The sequence below is a fragment of the Castor canadensis genome, chromosome 7, assembly GCF_047511655.1.
Source record: "Castor canadensis chromosome 7, mCasCan1.hap1v2, whole genome shotgun sequence".
Classification (NCBI taxonomy): Eukaryota; Metazoa; Chordata; class Mammalia; order Rodentia; family Castoridae; genus Castor; species Castor canadensis.
This window is the reverse complement of record NC_133392.1, coordinates 58056965-58080293: the sequence shown is the minus strand read 5'-3', so window position 1 is coordinate 58080293 and position 23329 is coordinate 58056965. Positions and strand designations below refer to the sequence as shown.

The 23329-nt window shown below is 34.5% G+C and overlaps 2 protein-coding genes across 5 annotated transcripts in view; one reads left to right on the top strand and one right to left on the bottom strand.

The window, feature by feature from the left end:
- Ctnna3 (catenin alpha 3) overlaps nucleotides 1–23329 on the top strand; it is a 1740232-nt gene that overhangs the window by 657421 nt on the left and 1059482 nt on the right. The gene's annotated exons all lie outside the window — the stretch shown is intronic.
- Nucleotides 1–23329, bottom strand: part of Lrrtm3 (leucine rich repeat transmembrane neuronal 3) — a 180593-nt gene that overhangs the window by 21718 nt on the left and 135546 nt on the right. The gene's annotated exons all lie outside the window — the stretch shown is intronic.

Here is a 23329-nt window from a genome sequence, read left to right as displayed (position 1 = left end):
CTCTGCCAACAATCATTTCTCCGATAATTGTCACTGTTGCCATATTAATCTATATTTGAAATGCAATCAAATTGAAGTGCTCAAAAGTTTATAAGCTCTGCTCTATCAGAACTGAAGGAGAAACATTTGGATGTTATTGTTGGCTTATTAGTGGGAAGTCTCATAGTTTCCAATGTCAAGTATCCATTTAAGCAAAAGGGACTGAGAATTCTAATTCCTGTTTGATTGTGATTTACTGTTTAGCTTTAGGCAAGTTATTTTACCTTTTCTGTACACATTTATAAAATAAATAAGATTGTGCCTACTGAATAAATACTAATAAGTTTACACATAGGAATGATAAATAATAAAATAATAACTTTCCTCTCTGAGGAGAAAAAACTCATGTCAGCAATTTATTTTGACATTGGGACTTAATAAAACAGTCTAAGTGGAAATTATATACATAGTTCAGTTTGTTCATTAACATCAGTTTCTCCAAATGTCTTCCTGATGTCCAAAATTTTGTTCCATACTTTCATAGTTATTTTAAAATTATGAACAGTAAACCTGCTGTGAATGGTAGAAATTAATCTGCTGATGCTTCTCTTTCTACTCCCATCTAAATGTAGTAAGATAAATGGAAAAATATAATTTCTAAACATAATCCAGCAGAAAATGTCTCTAACCTGCAACACAATCCACAACTTTATGTAAAATGCATGTTTTTTCTCTTTTGAGAAAAAAGAACATTCTATTAAAAAATGCTATCATCAGGTTGTTCCTCATCCTGGTTTCCTGTTGCTACCTCCTCTCTGTCTCTCTGCATCCCAACAGGAGCTAAGTTAAGTTCTGTCTACTATATGAAGACCTTAGGAAAAAAAGTTGAAAAACATATGGAACTGGCCTTGTCTGAAGTCTGAAGTCTGAATTATGACAGTTTTTATTTTACTCCTCTCCAGACACTTCTTACATGCTGCTGTGTATTAGTGACTATCGGATGATGAGTTAGTGACTACCATACAGTGAGTGCTTGAGAGTCACTCCTTTTCCTTTTCTATGTCTTTCTTGGTCTGCAAGAGATATTTGTGGGGTTTGTTTTGGTCTTCCTAAGGTTTTTAAACTTTGATATAAAAGTTTTATGTAGATATCACATCTCCCACATCTTAGATATAGGCTCTACCCTATCACTGTGTTCTTTCTGCGCCTGTGACAGAGAGTTGGCAGTAAGCTGAGCCATGGGCACTGGTATCTGTGCTTATGGTGGGTTCTTAATTCCTAGGACTGTTCCCCTTGTTTTATAAAGCAGAGTTTCTTTTTTTGTTGTTGTTCATTTAGTCACATGTGCATACATTGTTTGGGTCATTTCTCCATAAAGCAGAGTTTCTTATGCACAGTCTGCACTCATAAATTAATCACACACACAACATATATATATATATATATATATATATATGGCCAGCGGACCATCAGGGAAACAAACAGGAAATGCAAATCTTATCTCTAAAACTTATAAATATGGATTATGCCTTGTCCTCTCAGATATTCTGAATTATTGGTGGCTTTAAATTCATGGTATGTGTTCTAGTTGAAGTAAATAAAAAGTGTCTTAGACGACATATCCACATTTCAGAAAACCCTTAATGGAAGTCAGATTATGACAGTCTTCTAAGCCACATAATAAAATAATAAAATAAAGTGCTCCACTGCATTGCATTGGCATTTGTTCTTTCATAATTACATGTGACCTGCTAGTCTCACCCTGAATTTTTAGGATCGTGCTGTTACAAAGGCATCAGAAAAAGAAATTATAAATCACAATAGTTGCTTTTACTCTGTATTCCTGAATAATTTAAAGTGAGTAACATTTTCTTGGTCTCTTTCTCAATCCTTTTCCTTGCGATCCACTTTTCCCTCATCTCCTTACAGATCAAATGTTCTCACATACAAATCAGGAGCAATTCTGCTTTAGATCTGTTGACATGGTACGCTGGCCTAAATAGAAATAGATATTATACATTGATCAGTCACACAAATACATGATTGTAAATTTTGATGTTGACTTTGGAAGAAAAGTAAAGAGAACTAATCTTGCAGAAAAAAAAAAGTACAATGGAAGGTTTCCCTAAGAAAGTGTCATGGGAGTTGAGGTGAATAAATGGAGTAGAAAGTAGGAGGAAACATGTTTTAGGCTCAGGTAATACAGTGCAAAGAATTGGAGGCAGGCAGATATTGAGAAATAAAGAGAGTGACTGGCAACAGGAGAAATTGGGGCTTGGAAGTGGCTTGAAACTACCTACAAAGCTATTATGGTCACTAATTCCCTGTAGGACCTTTTGTGGATTTTTAAGGATTTTTCTTACAAAGCAATTAGAATCAAACGGAAGATTTTATTCAGGAGGGTGGCATGAACTCACCTGCATTTATAAAACACCTTTGTAGAGAAAAAGGAGAAATAAGAACCAGAGTACATATGTACAAATCTGTTAGGAGGCTACTCAAGGATGCACAAAAAGCAAGATGTAGTGTGGATATGCAGTGGCAGTGGAGGTAGAAATTTGGCAGGTTTTGGGGTTTTGGGATATAGGGATAAAATGTGGCAAAGGGATTAAGAATGGGGGCCAGTGAGAGAAAGGCTCAAGGGTAATGTTTAGATTTTTGGATGTACAAATGCCCTGATGTTAAGGCCATTCTTTCTTTCTTTTTTTTTTATTGTTTTATTATTCATATGTGCATACAAGGCTTGGGTCATTTCTCCCCCCTGCCCCCACTCCCTCCCTTACCACCCACTCCACCCCCTCCCTCTCCCTCCCCACCCCCTCAATACCCAGCAGAAACTACTTTGCCCTTATTTCTAATTTTGTTGAAGAGAGAATATAAGCAATAATAGGAAGGAACAAGGGTTTTTGCTGGTTGAGATAAGGATAGCTATACAGGGAGTTGACTCACATTAAGGGCCATTCTTTCAAACAGGATGTACTACAAAGGCAACAGATTGACAATTGCATTGGCTGTGAACTTGATATAAGACATAATAAAGATGAAGATATCTTGACAAAACTTAATGGAGATATCGGGGAGATAATTTGTTTAGTTCTAGAGCTCAGAGGAATCAGTGTGACAATCAGAAGATATGTCATCTTATTTTGTTTATTTCAATAGAGTATTTTTCTAAAGGTAAGCTGACCATTCCTTTCAAGGCATTTTCTTAATTTATGTTAATTTTGTTACTTTTGTCTCTTACCAAAACATACAAATCCAATTTTTGTTACTATGCTTAGTTACCTGGAATTTTATTCCATACAATATTATTTAAATGCATGACTTATATTTTGCTTGAATGAAATATGATTATGAAACATGATATTTGTGTTGAATTTTTTGAAACACCCTTAGATTTCACATGCTAGACTTCCCTATGCCCTCAAATAACTTACTTTATAAAGAGAAGAGCTTTGCATCCTGATGTAATCATGGAAATGGATTCATGGAGAGATGACTTTGTGTTCCTCTTTCTACTTCTGCCTCTGGAACTGTGGTTTGTTTTGCAGGTAGACTTATTCTATTTCCTGTGCCTTAAGCAGCTAAGTGACCTTGAGCAAGTGATCACTCTAACTGGCCTTTCATTACTCATATCTTGAGAAAGGCACAGTACTAAAATGATCTCTAAGATTCATTTTGGCTTTAAGATCTATGAAAAGTTAGCATTAATCATGGGGAAATAGGGATAAAGACGAAGGATGGATATTACTTTAAATGGTGAGAAAGTTTTAGCTCTCTGGAGGAATCAAATCTCCTGAAATTATTCAGGATGTAATAAAGGGGAGTTTATAAGGTCCTTTTCCTTCATCTTTCTACATATACTTAAAGACAGTCAAATTGCTGCTAAAAATGTGAAATGGAGGTGAGTAACATTTCCAGAGGCAATAAGGAGTGCTGCATTTTACTGGCAAATTCTATCATTCTTTTTTAGAAAAAGGGATAGAGGTTTATATAAAAATGGAGGAAAAGGAAATTGCATGTGCAGATGTAAAATACCATCTGTGTTTCTGGATTTGTTTCATGCTCTACACCTTCGGTGAAAGAAATTGTTGATTGAAAGCTAAGATTTTGCTGGCTAGTTATAAAAGCTTCCTGTGTTGCTTATCATGCATTTTAAAAATAGATGGCTTTGAAATGTGAGTTAATTTTTAGTCCCATTTGCTCAAGCCTCCTAACTCAGGAAGCATGCTTTTAGTGACCCCATAAGACCATTCATATTCAATGCAATTAATAGTATCGAACACTTACAAGGTGCCAGGCCACAGACTGGGCACTGGGCATCACCTCAAACTTCACAATGTTTGTAAATGGCTTACTTTTTCCCCTAGTGACAGGTTGGGCCATCTAATTTCTTGGTCTGGAGATCATCAACTGTATCTTACTTTGAGGAAATATTAAACACTGGTAAAAGTACAAGCATGCAGTCTTTTGAAATTAGAAATGTAATCCACTTCATCTTTCTTGTCACTTTCCTATCTAAATGGTGGCAGGTGCCCAATCCTGAGTCAATTGTGCTCTTAATGATCCCTTACCATGAATTTAAGTAGAACCAGCACTTCTTTCAGGATAACCATTTTCTTAGTCTTATTAGTTGTGGAAGGAAACATTTGTCTTAAAACTTTTTAGGCTTACTTTCTCTACTTACAGGTAAAATGAGCTTTGATTTTTTTTTCTAAATTTAAGATTTCTGACTATTATATTTTTCTTTAAATGTATTCAGTTAACATCTTAAATGGTATTTTTATGTGGAGAAATTTCTGGAAGAACCTCAACCAAGTTTGAATCCTTCATAAACCATAGTAAATATGAACATATATGAATTTTTCAGGCACCAACAAACTCCGGGGAACAAACACACCATTAGAAGCTTAAACTAGCCGTGTCAGGTACCAAATGCATCCCTAAGTGCCTAAAAAAGAAAGGATTAATCACACCAATATTTGGTTAATATGTCAGAGAGAGATAGAATTAACATATTTTATTATTACATATTTTAGAATTAACTTACTTGTTAAATACTAACCATATTCATGGGTACCTTGGTTATTTTTATTTATTTATTTATTTTTGGAGGTACTAGGGTTTGAATTTGGCTTTACACTTGCTAGACAGGTGCTCTACCTTTTGAGCCACTCCACCAGCCTTACCTTGATTCTTAAATGTGTGCTTTTCATATACATGAAATATATAAATCCTCTCATTCTCCCTTCTCCAAAAGCTTTAGCAATATTAAAATTGTGTTTTTGATTTTACATACATGTATTTGGTTGCTTAAGAGAGCATCTATACATATTTTTTGCTCTATATAAAGAGAATAGAGCACAGTTTTTTATTAGGTTACATTCTTCAAACCCCTGAAACTAGGTTTCTTTTTGCCAGTTTATCCATTTTTGGTAACAGCACTGTTCTCAGCTGAGTTGACTATGTCAATTTATAAACTCTTTGCTCCTTGAGGAGTGTTCCTTTGCCTCCCACTGCACCCTAAGCAGAGTTAGGAAGAGATTCTTCTCCATGTAGAAGGACTTTTACATGAGACAGAACCAATAAGTTTCAGCATAGCTTCCCCTTTGGCTTACTTCAAGTTTGACCAAATTAGTGTAGTGGAGTGAAGGTTGGCATTGAATCCCCCTCTCTTCTGCTCAAGCATGTCTTTGTAACATCAGCTGGCATTGTACGTCTAGAACTCTTTTAGTGGTCAATGATTCCCTGAGTGTCTTCACCAAGCCTGCTCTGCGTGTTTGCGTTGTGAAGCTTGTGACGGGCAGGGAAAGGGGGAAATTCTGCCATAAGAATGCTCTTTATTCTTCTGTTCTTGTTGGAAGATTGGCCCATGTCTTCATCAGTAAGCTGTTATTTGTGCATGTGCACACACACAAGAAATTTCTATGCTTTTTGAATGCTCTTTCTAGCTGAACTTTTATGATAAGAGTTAAAAACATTTACTTGGCACTATTTTGACGACCCAGTAAATCCAAGGATAGTTGTGTCATGTAATTCTCTGTTCCTGAACCAAGAAACTTTCAGCCATTAATTACATTGTCTGACATTGGTCAAAAGCCACTTGAATTATCCAAGTTAATTCATGTATGAAATGTGAATAAATAGTGAGAATGAATTGAAATAATCTGTTAAAAAAGCTTTGAAAAGAATACTTCTTTACATTATGTTTAGCATTTTTTCATGAGCTTTTTTTTTGTTTTTTCATTTTGGAAACCCATTCCATTCTTATCCAAATTTTACAAATTATTTTATCTGGCTTTGATTATATTTTTGTTCTTTTACTCATGAGATTTTAAAAACAGCTCATCAAATAACTTCCTTTGCATCTGTACTAATTTTATATGATTCTATTTTTTTCCTTCATTGAACTTACTCACAGCATCTAGGATATTTGTTCATATTTTCATATTAAGAGGGAAATCCTCAGATGGAATGTTTCCCAAGAATGGTGATTCTGTGATGGCAGAGATGTTAATATGTAAAATAAGCTTAGGATTTGTAAATACTTAGACTGGAAGAAAAAAGGCTTGTGGGAAATAATTCTTCAAATAGAAGTAGAAATGTAACATGGATGAGAGTAAAAAAAATCTCTATATTGCTCCAGATTTCAAAATTAGGAAAATGAATGAAAAATACAGGAGAGTTGATTTTGCTTCAATTTGAAGAGTTTTAAAAACCAATGAGAGCTGTTACAATGTGATAGCATTTTTATTTTCAGGTAGGTCATGCCAGTTCAGTTTTTCTGTTGTAATGCTTACAACAACACAGATAAATTAGCTCTAGTTCCTAGAGCTGTGGAAGCAGAGAGAACTGGGTGAACTAAAATTTCAGGAAGGAAATTATTCTAAGGCATGCTGCTGATTGTCATTTCTTTCTTTGTTGATTCTTTGTGTGGTCCAAGGATTTGGACTGGGTCCAGGCAGAAGGTGTCTTCTGGGAGTAAGAAAAACCAGCAAAACTTTTAGTGATTGTTCAAGGCTAGATGACAAATTGGAGATTTGAGGGATCCAAAACACAGTCAGCATTCTCCATGGGACGCATGCTGTGTTCTGAGGCTGCTAGGAAGCTGGAGGGCTAGGCTGAATGCTTCTACAGGGCAGAGTGAAAGCCTCAGCAGATTCTTGGTAGGAAACAAACAAATGAAAGGACTTGGCAGCAGGGAGACATCAAGCTCAAAACACAGGACTGAACTTTTCTTAAAGATGTTCATTAAATTTTGTGTATGTTTGAGCCCAAGGATAAGGAAATAAGCTGAAAACTTCTGAAAGTGTACTTACTGTATTCCTTCAGAGCAGAGAAGATAAAGATATACTAGGCTTTCAATAAAAATTCAGGAAGTGTCATGGCTTAGAAATAGAGGAAAACAAGGGACAGATGACATCTAAAACTGCAACCTAACCCCAACCCTGCTGAATCCAAACAACCATTCTCTCATCTACCTAAAATTGAAAAGAGGAATCCTGCCCTGGTAAAAACAAACAAACAAACAAACATCATTTGGAAAGTCTGTGGTTATCCTGTACATAATTTCTATCATATAATAAAAGAGTAATTATATGTACCAATAGGTGAAGCAAATAAAAACTACACATTTGAAACAGATAAACAGATGATCTAGATATTACAAGTAATTAGCAAGAACTTTAAAATACCGCAGATTAATAAGTTCAAGGAAATAGAAAGGTGAACCAAAGAAATGTGAGAATAAAACATTGTATCAGGGATTTCTGGTTCATGAAAAAAATAATTGAAAAGGCATTCTTAAACTGAAAAAATAAATCTCTTTGAAAATCAGAATTTTATGGGGAAGTGTAATACGTTGAGCACAGTACAGCATAAGGTTAATGTGCTGAAAAACACCAAAAATAAAGAATAGGAGACTGAAGACAAAAAAGTAAAAAGGTCAATAATGTGTAGAAGGCATTGGGGTATACAAAAAAGTTTTACACATATGTAAAATTGAAGTTCCCGAGGAGAGGATACAACATATGAGGTAGATGTATTATTTGAAGAGTTAAAGCCAGAAAATGTCCAACATTTTGGGAAGGTCCATATATGCAGATTAGAGAAACTTATTTAGCAAAACTGAAGTAGGACAAATATAAACATTCACAAGCACACCCTCGTAAAATGCTGAAAAACAAAGGTAAAGATACCTTAAAGGTCGTAAAAGCAAGAAGACACTTTTACTATCAAGGAGCAAGAAATCAGAATAAGAACTGAATTTTCATGGGAAGTAAGATACTAAATGAAATGTAAAATGATGAGAAGAAGTAACTGCTAACCATACAATTGTGTAGCCAATATAAAAATATTCTTCAAAAATGCAGAAACAAAGACATTTTGTTACCAAAACCATGGTGCCTAAAATTCAAAAACAAAACAAAAACTGAGGGGATTCATCACGATAAGGCCTGTGCTAGAAGGAATGCTGAAGACAGTTTTTTTTTTTTTTTTAATAAATGGAAGAATGATCTTAAATAGAACCACAGAAATGCTGGAACTGCTAAAGATTGCCAAGAGTGCAAATAACTGATAAATATAATCATGAGCAATAGTAATGCTTCATGAAGTTTAAAGTTGATATAGAACAAATAATGTGATATCAATAATATGAAAGAGGAAGAAAGGGTAAATTGAATTAAAAATCTCCATGGCTTTACAGTATTGGGAATAGTAAAAATAATAATTTATATTTAATCAATTCAAGGATGCATGCTGTAATTCTTCAGGTAAACACTAAAAGAATAGTAAAAGAAAGTATAACTACACATTAATAGAAATAAATGGATATTTGATTAATAAAGACAAGTAAGTTATGAGAAAAAAGGCAATATAGTACACAGAATAATTAGAAGAGTAGGAAATAGAAGAAAAAATAGTGAGTAGTCTTTGTAATCATGGAATAGGCCTCAATTTCTTAATTAGGATACTCAAAACCCACAAGGGAATATATATTAAAATATATGTATATATGTGTATGTGCATATGTTCATATTAAAACTAAATGCTTGTGTTAATCAAAGCATGCTGTTAAGTGAATAAGAAGTCCTTCACAAAATGGGAGAAAATGTGCTCTGTGTCTCTCTCTGTATATATAATATACATGACTCATATACAGATTGTATAATGGTTTCCTACAGATAAAAAAAAAAGACATGAACAAACAATCCAATGGGAAAATAGGTAAAAATCTTTAACAGAACATTTCACATGAGAGAATATCCAAACTGTCAATAATATACATGCATATATACACATGCATATATACCATACACATAGTAATGGAAATTAAATGGAACATGATAGCACCATTCTTTTGTACATTGACTAAAATGAGAAAGGTAGGAAATGTTACAATGTGGAGCAACTGGACTTCTCACTGTCTACTGGTGGGTGTATAAATTGGAAATATTTTATTGGAAAAATCTTGGTAGCTTCTTAATGCATACCTTATAATCCAGCAATTCTGTTTCTAGGTTTCATGTAGGAGAAATGTGCATATGTGTTAACCAAAAGATATAACTGAATGGTTCTATATATGGTTTGAAAATAGCTAAAGCTAATCTATGTATTTAAAAGTACGAATTGTCTTGACTCTTGGAAGGGGAAGGATGGGCTTCTTTACTATCTGCTTCTTAGTTTAGATATGTCTTGCATGAATGTGTTCAATTTATGAATACTCACCATAATGATACATGTTTTATAAAAATATCTTATATTTCAGAGACAAATTAGATATAGTGAGCTATCTTTTGAGTTAATAAGCTTCTTGTTCTTGGAAATTTTAAAGCAAACGGATTGAGCAATTAACTATAAAGAAAGCTTAGGAAGGATTTCTGCACTGGGGCAAAAGAAAATGTACTAGAGGATTTCTTAAAGTCTTTAAGTTTGAGATTCTCTGATTTCTTTCTTTAAAAAAAGGTAAACTTTGAACATCCATCTAAATATTTTTTTCTTTAGTAATTGAGTTTGAGATTATAGCCTACTTTCATGTTGCCGGGTTTCCTATTTCCTTTTCAACTCACACCATTTCTTATCACTGACCTCTTAATGGCTAAATCTGACAGATCCTTTTTGGTCTTTTTGTGCTGTGTTTTGGCCGTGTGCTGATAAGGATGAATGTTTTTAAGATTCTCCCTCCTTAGCTTTCCTGATATCACTCTCTTCTTGTTCTCCTCTTGTCTATTTTTCTTCTGGTCATTCCTGAGATGTAACTTTCCTCCAAAGTTCTATTCTTGGTCTACTTCTCACACCATAAAATTCTTTCTGTGATTTAAATACTTCTAAGACCTCCTTCACTATTTACCTATTCTTGATTTATAAATCTATGTCTCTAAACTCAGAACTCTCTCGAAGGTTCTGGACTACATATTCAACTGCTTCATAGACATAGCCACCTGTATGGTTTCTAATACGTGCAAGGCTGAATTTTTAGCTTTCCATCAAATTTAAGTCTTTCACACACTATTCCCTTTACCTGGAAATAGTGTCACTATCTATATCTGTTTCATGCAGACTGGGAGCTATTTTAAACTCTTTTATTTCCTCTTCCCTCATCCTACATCAATTTAGATACTATGCCTAACCAACACTTTTTTCTTAACATTATATATTCTCCTCTTCTCTAACCTATTTTTCACTGCCTCAGTTTAGTTTAGCCCTGATTATTTCTCTAAATAGTTTCCAAAAATATGTCTTTGAATTCGATAGTCAGGCAATACATTCTGCACAATGATACTTGTATCAATATGTCTTATTAGGCTGTCCTTTCTTCAGTTCTGGGCTTAGTGAACACTTACTCATCTGAGACTTGGCTAAATGCATTTCTGTGTAAGAAGCCAGAAATGACCTTAACCCAGTCTCTCAAGCAGAAATGACAGCTCCTTCCTTTACACTCCCATTGCACTCTGTACGTGCTTTCACCCAAGCATTTATCATATTTCATTGCATTTATTTGTAAGGCTGGGAGTATGTCTTATTTATCCTGTTTTATCCAGCACACAAGTACAACTAGGTTGAATGAATAAAATAATGAATGAATGACTGCATGAATGATTGAAGAGGTGAATTGAGCTTAGTCTGAATCTGTGTTTTCCAATTTCCATTTTTGAAGCACTTGAGAGCCTATTTGCAATATTGACTCTTGACCCTTACTTTCAACTGTCTCTAGGAAAGAGGCCAGCATATCATTCTTAACAGGTAAGTTTTGGAAATATCAGATCAAATTATTGTCTTAATTTAATTACATATCTTTCAAGATGTAAGTATATATATGTTTCAGACCTGAGACCTGTTGAATTTGTTGACTGAACATGGATCCTAAAGTAAATTATGAAAATGTTACTCTAGGGACCAAGCAATTAACTGTGAAGCTTTAAATAAGGAATAAAATGAAAATGACATAATGATTTGGGGACAGGACAGTTAGTAATTTTTTGCTTAGTATGTGGTCTATTGCTCTATGAATATTAAATGAGCGGTATTGAATAAAAGTGATTACTGAATTATTTCATTCATCATAAAATGTTTCCGACCACACAGATATATAAATCTATATATAAATTTTAATTTCTGTAGTATATTGTGTGATAAAAGTGATTGTCATGCTTGTATCTTATTCAGATTATACTCACAATTCATGAATACATGATTTTCTGGGAGAAATAAGCACTTGGATTATATAAATATACTAACAGCGTCTTCATTCAGAAGTGGTTGCCATTCAGTGGCACATCACCAGCTATATAAGCAGAAATTTCACCCAGGTAAATTAAGGAATAGGATTTCTTTTAAAAACAACATTTGTTATTTAGTTCAAGGAAGACAAAAATTGGTGCTACTTCCAACATGCTGTCTGAGGGATTATGAGTAGCAATGTGGGAAGACAAATCTGAAATGAGACATTTGGTTTTGATGGTATTTCTTGATACATAAGGACTGGAACTGTTATTCTAGATATGTTTTTAGAATGTTTATGTAGTATTTTAAAAATACATATTTTAGACATTCCATTCAGATTTTTGAATGCAGATACATCTGAATTCAGTGAAGTAAATCAAAAGATCTCTAAAAAACTTCCCCATACAAAATCTATTATAATCTTTAGGAAAATAATTCTCATTCTTTAGACCCAAATTTATGAGTGTAACTTGTATAATTAGAATACCATAGGTTATATTGTTTTCTACAATTGCTTTGCATTCTGGTATTATTTTTTCCAAATAAATGTTTAATATCCTTAAAGAAATAAAATAATCTAAAAATTATATTCTGGTATTATTGATAAGCCAAAAGTCTGCTTCCTGGTTCAGTGGCATTAAGTATTTCTGATATTATTTTGGCTTTAGGCAACACATTGATCTGATTACATAACATTGTGACTTATTGCTTATAGCATTCTTATTTGGGTAATTATTTTAAATTCCAATTTTATGAGTGAGGAATAAGTCATATTATAAAGCAAATGAGCAGGAATCCTAAAACTCATGAGGTTATAATCTCAAATTTATGCTGAGAACTCCTAGTAGACTGCATTATTTTTTACCATAAAGGTATTTCTTAATGAAATAACAAAATTAGAAGTTCAACTTTACCTGTATGTGGAGCTCTTATATGGCATTGTAGAATCATTTGTGTCGTGTTGTAGCTGATCTGAGTTTCTTGTTCTATGTGTCCATCCTACAGACATTGGTTATAAAGTTCTTGGTTCCTAAACACAATACCTTCTGTCTACCTCAATCATTCACAGGCCTGAATATTAGGTTAGGTTCTAGACATTGTCATATTAATAAAGACTTCTCCATGCAAAGAAATCATGCCATTCAAACTCCCATAGTACTTTACCATTACTCTTCATTTTGAAATTAAAGACAGATTTTAAACATTACAATGTCACTTATGTACATCTCCCTCTACTGGATGGTAAACTAGAAGAGATTTATTTGAATACATCACATAACATTTAGTATTTTAATTCATGTACAAAAGGTTCCAAAATGAGAAAAATAAAGAGTAAAAGGTAGAGAAGGAAAAGGATGGCATTTGTTTAATCAATTTTCAAGATGAGAAAAACACATTTAGTGTTTTCACTATTTTGTGATTAAGGGCTTCAGGGTATCTGTACATCTTGATAGTATAGACTAGATATTTTGGCTTCTATAATGGTTGGTATATGTCTATATATTTTTAAGTACTTAATTTTTTGCCAACAACTGTATGGTTAATTATGTATCATAGAGAATATGTGATTTCACCAAGGGTAGCAATGTGTATAGGAAAATGAAATAGTAAGGGTGTTGAGAAAGTTAGAACTCATCTAGTTTTGCTCATGATTCCCCACACAATTGAGAGAACTAAACATTTTCTTCAAACTCTGAAGATCCTCAAAGACCATCAGTTTTCTAATATGAGCAATCATTATTATAAATAATATTTTGTCAAAGCATGACAATTGTAATTGACATCTATTTTCTTCATGACATTCTTTTATGAGTGGCAGCCTGCCTCCAGGGATAATTTCTTTTGACACTTAATTTTTTAAATATTCCTGTTTAAGCTAAGGTACAAACCCCAGATCTCATTGGTTTAACATAAGTTACTCATGAGATCTTTGGTATGGATTCTAGTAACATTGTATCAGTGCTCCTGGTCAGTAAAAGGCTTTTCACTTGATCATTCATAGCTATGCTTCCTTCCTCCTGTGGCTCAGCTTTCTTCTAGAACCTTGGTGTTCTCTACATTTATCTCATGCATGGGGGAACAGTATGAAGGACCCAGCCTGGAATAATTCTATGGTTCAAGGTTAGAAGTATTCTATATCCCTTCTCTCATGTTACAACATAGTCATATAATCATTTCTAATATAAGGCAGGCTGGGAAATGAGGACATTTTTATCTCAGACAGATAATGAGCAGCTCTGATGAATAGCTAGCTGGTTTCTGCCTTGATATCTTTCAATATTTCTTTTCTTTTCTTTCTTGCCACTGGGTTGGAATAATACATACTTTTATGTAAAGGGTGGAGAAAATAATCATTGCCCTTGTATTTGGCTTTATTGGTTATAAAGCCCTCTGATTCTTATGATAGTTTTTTGTTTCTATCACAACTTTAAGAAAATAGGAATTTATTAACTTTGAGCTTTAGATGGTGAATCAGAGACTCACATGAGTTGTCAAGCCATATTGCTGGTATGTGGTCAACCTTGGATTAGAAACTCTCCTAGAATGTATCCAATGTCTTTTCCTTCTCAGGCAAAACCGATTATATTTTCCAGTTAGGTATGAGAAGGATCAGGAGTGCTTTGAACTTTCTACCTAGAGCCATGGGATGACAGACATTGCTCTGATTTGTGAATGTGACGTGTCTCTTATGTTTTATGGGACTTGCCAGGTCGAGCTACCAGTGCTGGTGATATATGCGCAGTGTGGAAATTGTATGGTTCATTTACAACTACAGGGAGGGTTTGTGCAGTTATATCCTTTTTCTTTATTAAAAGTCCTTCCTGCCTCACAATTTGTTTTCTTTTTAGAGAAAGAAATTCTTCTCCTAGCTGAAAGTTACCTGTGAATATGTGTGTGTGAATTTTCCATAGAATTCATCTTGCTCTCTGACTTAAAGGAAGTTACTGTACCTTACACATGTGAAATAAAAGTGGTATTGAGTTACTATCTTGTTCCATACCTAACTCTAGAATATTAGACACCTAGACTCTAAAATATACTTTGAACATAGTTTAGCCTGCATTCCTGATTCTCCATGTAACTTAGATAGTAAAACAAACCCTTAAGAAATATATTTCCTTTGCCTTTTATGAATAACCTCATTGACATGGATGGAAATTAAAACACAAACAGCTGACTAAGGGAAACAAGTCAAAATTACTTTGTTCTAATTAGGGATGTTATAGAGAATTACTATCAATAAAGCTTGCACATTTAATTGTATACAAAAATGCTGACTAATAATTGAGGACATATAAATGATATAAAATTAAATGCGCATGTAAATATTCTTCAATTCTTTAAAAAGTAATTAATTCTGAATCTCATAAATACATTAAAATCTGTAGAGTTGGGCAATTTCAATTACACTGTACTAGCAATAAATATGTTCTGCATGTTACTTTATGGAGTTTAAAGGGATAGGTCATTATAGAAAAGTAAACCTGACTAATGCATAGTGCAGCTTTGAGCACAATGCAGAGCCAGTAACACAAACATTTAGAATTTATAGGACACAATTGTACTGAAATGTATGAAATTTTATCAATTTAGATGTCAGAATTTTAAAAGATAGATGACACATAATTATCACACCTATGAGAAAAAGCAAGTTCATAGGCTAGCAAGTTTGGAAAAAAATGACCCAGATACAAAAAGTAAATACATGAACTATTGTTGTATCTGATTCTGCCATTGTGTGCATGCATGATCCATCTGGTTCCGTTATTTTGGTGTGTTAACATATGTGTGTTCAGTGTGTAAATTTACATTTAAATATATCACCAAATCAATTCCTTTTAGAGTAGCCCAGGATTTTAGTCTGTTAGCATGATTCTGCTAGAATATTCCATCTTTTCAATGACTTGGTGAGATTCAAAACCTAACAGATGTTCTAGTCTAAGCAACCTCCCAAGTTGCTAGTGACACTGACTCTATAAGATTTTGTAGAGTACAGGCAACCCTCAGTTAGCTCATGGCAATTATAGTGTGACTCTATACATATTAGATGCCTGGGAAGTTATTCTTGAAAGAGCAATTGTCAGCAAGTAAAACCCGGTCATATACATTATCTAAAACTAAGTCAGATTAGTCACAGTCCTTTCATGGGTGCCACCTTATACATCTCTCCTGTGATAGCTTTCCTACATTTAAACCATACAGCTTCTTTATCACTTTCCTGTTCCTCCCAGTTAGTCGTCTCTTGACCCTGCCTCTCTTTGGGAACTTAGAATACTCATACCCTTTTCCTGAGTGGATCTAACTCCTTATTTTAAGACCCCTAACTTTTCCAAACCATGAATATTTATCATATTCTATTTTATTTACAAAGATTCTCAATTTTGACCTATCTTGGATTATTGTTGTTACCTCATATCATATAATGCAACAAATGGGAATTAAGACATCTTTTTAAAGAGATGGAGCATGTACTTCTTCTTGTGTAGAGCTATAGGTCTGTCTTGAGCATCACACTTTGTAACTACCTTACATGCAAGTCTGTGTTAAAGTAAGTCTTCTTGATAGTCTGATATGAGTTTTTATTGGGCAAACTGTATTTGTCAAGGTTTTAGGAAAATAAGAACTTTTAATATTTCAAGCCAGAGATAATTAACTTCAGGAAATGAGATGCTTGCATAGCATTGGAAAGCCTGGGAGACAGTGATCAGAGAAAACTCTCATTAGCTCTCAGCAGATGAGAAAACTGCAAAAATTGCGGGAAACTGTTGTTGGTCTTGGCTACCTGGGCACTGAAGTTAGTAATTTTCAGAATGCCTGAAGTTCACACAAACTTCACATCTGACACCCACTTGCCAGCTACAGTTGGCAAAGCATGGAGGTTTTCTGTATTCTCTACTTTCCAAATGCTCTCAAGAGCAGCATCAAATCTGCAACTCTGTTGGTGAGAATTTCTGGGAATGTAGCTTGGAGCAAAGCTTGGGGAAGTATTGCAAAGGGGCAGGGATGATGCAGAGTTGATGAGGTAATTCAGAGTGCTGGCATTGGATTGCACTCGTGTCTCCTTGTTTTTATTTTGGTGTTTTCAATTTGCAAACACAAAGAATGGCTAGTGAAGTAACAAAGAAGACTGCACTTATTTTTCAAAGCTCTGTTGTATATTTATGAGTCAGTACTAAAGCATGAGTTATTCTATAATTGATTTTTAATATCGATAATTTTAATACTATGAAGATGATTGCTTTGAGAAAGAGCACTGCTATCAGGTTGGAAAAGGAAGATTTCTTCATTAGGCTTTTTAAAAAAAATAAATTACAGTTAAAAAATCGTGGACTTTGCATACTTGAGTAACTTTAAATAAGTTTAAAAAAAATTTCTGGTCTTTTCTTTCCTTAGCATCAAAATGAGGAGACAAGTATCATCCACCTATCTCAGACATTTTATATCATCAAATGAAATAATATATGTAAAAGTAGTCAGCAGGGCCAGGCACAATGGCTCATGCTTGTAATCCCAGCTACTCATGAGGCATAAATAGGAGGATTGCAGTCCAGGCTGGCCAGAGCAAAAAAGTGCAAACCCATTTGAAAAATAGCTAAAGCAAGAAAAGGTGAGGGTTGTGGGGGGGGAGTCTGGGTGTGGCTCAAGTGGCAGACAGTCCCTATCTAGCAAGCACAAGGCCCTGTGTTCAAAGCCCAGAACCAAAAAAAGAAAAAGAAAAAAGAAGTGGTCACCATTAGTACAAAGTACTTTCCCTTTTGTCAGTTCTCTAATGTTCGTCCTAAGGGATGGATTCTGATTTGAGAAAAGCAGGTGGAAAAATGTGTGGGTTGACATTCTTTTTTATTAGCTTATAGGCTTCCTTATGAGATGAAGTGCTGAATTCTTTAAAACTCTGCATGAGTTTAGAACCTCATTGTGGTGAAGACTGATTCCTTATCCATAATATTAAATACTCTCTTTTTCACATACTTATCTGTTAACAAGGAGCTCATTTTTTAATGAAGCTATCTAATCAAGGATCGAGCAAAAATGCATCAAAAGTCTTAGAAACAATAACACATATTGGAATTTGCACGTAATTACTGAGATATTGTCTCTCACATCAGCACTTTCATGTTGACCAGGTGTAAAACAAGTAAAAGCAACCAGTTTTATGAAACTTAATGTCTCTTTTACTGAAACATTGCTGCAGTTTTAAACACAGGTGGTGTTCCTGGTATCCAGCCTCTGTGGTCTTCTTTTTTAATATGCAAGTCAAAGGGCTAAGGCAGTGCATTCTCCATTCCAAAGGATGATGTAGAAAAGCTTAAAACTAAATGCTGAATGGTTTGGGGAAAAATAGGAAAGAGAAAATTTAAAACTCAAGGAAAGGGGAATCAACAGTAAAGGTATTTTGATATCACATATAAAAACTGATGTACTAACAAGAAAATGTGGTATCTTTACACAATGGAATTTTATGCAGCCATGAAGATGAACGAAATGTTATCATTCGCTGGTAAATGGATGGAATTGGAGAACATCATTCTGAGTGAGGTTAGCCTGGCCCAAAAGACCAAAAATCATATGTTCTCCCTCATATGTGGACATTAGATCAAGGGCAAACACAACAAGGGGATTGAACTTTGATCACAAGATAAAAGCGAGTGCACACAAGATATGAGTATAGGTAAGACACCTAAAAAATTAGCTAGCATTTGTTGCCCTTAACGCAGAGAAACTAAAGCAGATACCTTAAAAGCAACTGAGGCCAATAGGAGAAGGGGACCAGGAATTAGAGAAAAGGTTAGATCAAAAAGAATTAACCTAGAAGGTAACACACATGCACAGGAAATTAATGTGAGCCAACTCCTGTATAGCTATCCTTATCTCAACTAGCAAAAACCCTTGTTCCTTCCTATTATTGTTTATACACTCTCTACAACAAAATTAGAGATAACGGCAAAATAGTTTTTGCCGGGTATTGAGGGAGTGGGGGGCAGAGGGAGGGGGCGGAGTGGGTGGCAAGGGAGGGGGTGGGAGCAGGGGGGAGAAATGACCCAAGCATTGTATGCACATATGAATAATAAAAAAATAAAAATTAAAAAAGTAATAAGCTAAACTTTTCTGTTTTTTAACTAGTGATGTGATCATGTGTATGAAAACTTTGTGTGGCAATATATAGCTGAGGCAGTTGCCCATCTTAGGGAGACAAAGAATGTATGGTTACCTATCTTTTATTTAGGAAGGCTAAAGATAAAATGCTCCCATTCAGTTCAGCTTCTCTGCATCTTGGTAGAGATTAATAATATGCTGCGTACCACAGAGGAGACGAGCTCTCTCAGAGCTCTTTTATTTTTCACTTTCCTCCTTCTTCCTAACCTTTTCACATCTTAGCCTCAGTTTTTCATGGATTTCATAGAATTCATATACTTTTGTTTCAGATAGATTCAAATAGAATTTCACTGAGTTACCAAGTAAGGTTCAGTGAGCTTTTGAGGCTATTTTGATAGGTCATTTCAGAGTGCCTTTTTTTTTCATTTATATAGCTTTAGTTTGTTGTTCTAATCAGGATAAACTAGTCTGCGCCTTCCTATCAAAAAGACTCCTAGGGATATACCCAAAGTAACGTAAGTCATGTTACAACAAAGGCACCTGCACACCCATGTTTATTTTAGCACTATTCACAATAGCTAAGCTATGGAAACAGCCAAGATACCCCTCTAATGACGAATGGATAAAGAAAATGTGGTATTTATACACAATGGAATTTTATGCAGACACAACGAAGGATGAAATTTTGTCATTTTCAGGTAATTGGATGGAACTGGAGAACATCATCTTAATTGAAGTTAACCAGGCTCAGAAGGCCAAAAGCTGCATGTTCTCTCTACCATGTGGAATACAGACCTAATACGAATATTAGGTCAGTAATATTCTGAAAAACTGGTCACACTTAGGGGAGGTCACATATGAGAGGGATCAGGAAAAAAGGAAACTAAGAAGATGAATGTGGTTAATATACTCTCTATACAAGAAAGAATACAGAATTCTTAAACTGAAACCACCATAAGAAAGGAACTAAGGTAGAATGAAGAAAAATAAAGGAAATGAACACATTGGGGCTATAATACAAACACACATGGAAATATCACAAGGAAACTCCCTGTATAGCTACCTTTATCTCAAACAAGCAAAAATGTCATTTCTTTTCTTTTTTCTTCTACAAAATCAGAGAACAGGAGGGCAGAACAGGTCCTGCTTGGGGTGGAGGGCGGGGTGTTGGTACCAGTGGGAAAGGAAGATGGCGGGGAAAAGGGTAGGAAGATGAATAGGGTACGGAAAATGTGTACACATGTATGTAAATGCAAAAATGATATCTGTTGAAACCATTCCAGGAATGGGGGATACAGGGGAATAATGGAGGGGGTAAAGTAAAGTATGATATATTTGATACATTATAAAAACTTTTGTAAGTGCCACAATGTACCCCCACCCAGCACAACAATAAAAAAAGAAAGAATAAAAAAAAAAGTTAAGGTCAGTGGCTTGATACAACAAGAGTTCTTGTTCATGTCATGTGAGTGGCCTAGTTGCAAGTGATTATTCTACAGTAACTCAAGGGTCTAGGCTGACAGAAGCACCACAGTTTTCTAGCTACATCATCTAAAATGATGGCTTGACTCCTCACTGGCCATGGTAGAGGAAGAGAAAGATCAGGAACTATGGCAGGGGAATAGAAACTGGCCAAGCACACATGGTCTTTTTACTGCATTAACCTTGAACTGACACAAATCCCTTTCTCCAGAAGTCTGATTAGATTTTGTTTCCTGGTGCTGCCTAACTTCAAGGGCACTAGGGAATGCAGAAGACCAAATGGAGAATTTGTGAACACAGACTTTTCTGCCACATTCAGATCTTTTTCTTTTAATTATAAGTACTTGAGTATAAATTAAAATTTTACAAAACTGCTTCAGTACTAAAATATACTTGCAAATATATCATATCATCTGTTTAGTCATTTGGTAATCGAACATATTTACTGAACCTCTTTAAATTATTAGCACTAATTTTTTATTCCTCAATAAAACTGAAAAATCTTAGAGATTATAGGATCAATGTCATGTATTTTTTCAGTGTCCTCCATAGCAACTAAAATATTTGCATATCTTAATTGCAAATGTAAAGACATACATGCTACTGTATGTGCATGTATGCATTAGTAGAAAGTTATGTCTTTTAAATGCTGGGACAGATGTACATGAATAAACTAAAAAGTTTTTTATTTTTCTCCATTTTTATTTCTTTGTCTTGAAGAAAACCATCAGGAGGTTCATTGGAACAATCACTTGATCATCAGATTTACTTCCTTAAGGACAGAATAGCCTTACTATCCTAACTAAAAAGAAAAAGGAAAAGGGAGTCATTTTAAAATACTTTAAGACTCAGTTATTCTCCAAATGGTATAATTATAATCTTTTTTTTGGTCACATATGATCACATATCACCCTTAATAAAAATTTAAGTTGAAATTCACTCTTGCCATCAAGCTTATCCTATAAGCTACTGATGCTCAAATATCCCTTGCATTTTTTGCAATTAATCAGCATTTCTCAATTCTATAGCTTTCCTTAAACCTAATTGGTCTTAAAACATTATGTCACTCTTCTTCTGTTGAAGTAGAAGATATTACTACTTTAAAAGCTTTTTCCTCACTATTTAACATGATGTTATTTCATCTAGGTCATTCTTCAAGATTCCTTATTCTTGTAAAATGGTGATCTGATTCATTACTCATATAACAATTACAATGGAAGCAACTTGAGGGCAGAGTGCATTTCTTACCATCATTTCATGAAGTAGACGTTATGTTACCTTGGCACTAGAATTGCTAAATTAGATTGAATGGAGACCAAGATAATTATGACTAAAAGATTAGCTTCTCAAGAAGAAGTGGACTCATTTGCATATACTGATGATATTATTTATCAAGTCTTTTTGAGAAATATCTCTCTCAGTTGACAGCATTAGCAGAATTAAAAGACTGAAGGAGGAAGAAAAAACATTTCAATCATGATAAAAGTAATTCCTTACTTTTGTATAATGATTTATGCTTTACAAATTCTTGAATACAGCTCTAGAAGACCTGCAGGCATTGCAATACTATTTCCATTTCACAGTCATAGAAACTGATCCTGTGTCTAAGTATCACTAGAGATCAGTTTAGAACTCAGAATTTTCTGGTTTGTGGACAACATGAAGTAGAAAACATTGCCACTGAAGTTATAATTCTTCCAATACATGGCAGGTGACCTGCTTGCACTCCTTGCAAAAATGTTGTGGTTCTCCTTTATGTTTCTTCTCCAGCCTAAGCCCCATGTTTTAGTGAGTGCTTGTACTCCAGAACCCAGAAAGAGGGTTCCTGTCTGGGAGGGCCATAGAGGCTCACAGTGATGCTCTGTGAGGAGGAATTCTTTCAAGAACACAGGAGTCAATCACCCAGTTCTGAATCTAGTGGAGATAAGGTCAAATATATTTCTTTTAAAATGGTGTAATTTACTTCAAATGCCATTTAGAGCTGTTGTTTAAAAGTAGTGATTTAGAGCCAGAAATTGTGCTGGTGGTTGAATTAAAAAAGAGAAAGAAAAAAAGAATGATAAAATTTCTAGAGAGACCAATGCAATAAAGAAAACACTTACTTATTTGGCAAAAATTTTTTTTGCCCTTATCTCTAATTTTATTGAAGAGAGAGTATAAGCAATAATAGGAAGGGCCAAGGGTGTGGCAAAAGTTTAAAATAAACTTTTCTAGTGAAAATGACACAATAGATAAAAGAATAAATGTGGTATTTGCATAATCCTAGGATACCTTTATGAACTTTACACTTTATGAAGTGTAAAGTTTTTTTTTAACACTTTATGAAGTATAGTGGGTGGGGGTGTTTCATGAGATGTACAACTAGAAGTATCACAAAATAATTTCCTAAGATTATAGAAACCTGTAATTTGAGCCATAAAATATGCTATTGCATTGGATGTAATAGGCAAGCAACATTGTCTTGCAATAATTGATTAATTAGAAGCTTATTAGAAGGCTTTTGTTATACTATAATGTCAGGAGCTTTGGGTGATCACTTTTATCTTCCCTGCTGATTGTCTGTAATTCTGCAGTGATTTCCTTGATGTAAACATTGCCTTCTTTGAAACATTCTTGGTAAGAATGGTTTTGCTGGATAGGGTATGAACTATCATATACTGCCTTCAATATTTGGTGGTTACTTTGCTCAAGGGATGGCAAATAAGACTGAGACAGTGTGAAAGGAGTAATAACCAGGAGAAAGAGGCAGAGTAGAGAAAACAGCTAAGAAGAAACTCAGTGTGGTGTTGGTGATAGAATGGTGATTAGGGCAAGGATGAAAACCTAGCAGCCTCACAACATTACTGAGGGCACATCCTAAAGTAAACTATCCTTGTGTTGCTGGGTTAATAGCCTCAGCCTTAAAAAAGAAAGATGTCCTACCATTTATGACATGGAGGAATTTGGAGGATATTACACTAAGCAAGATAAGCCAAATGCAGACATAGAAGTACTGCATGATGTCATTTATATGTAGAATCTAAAATGGTGAACAAATAGAAATGGTAAA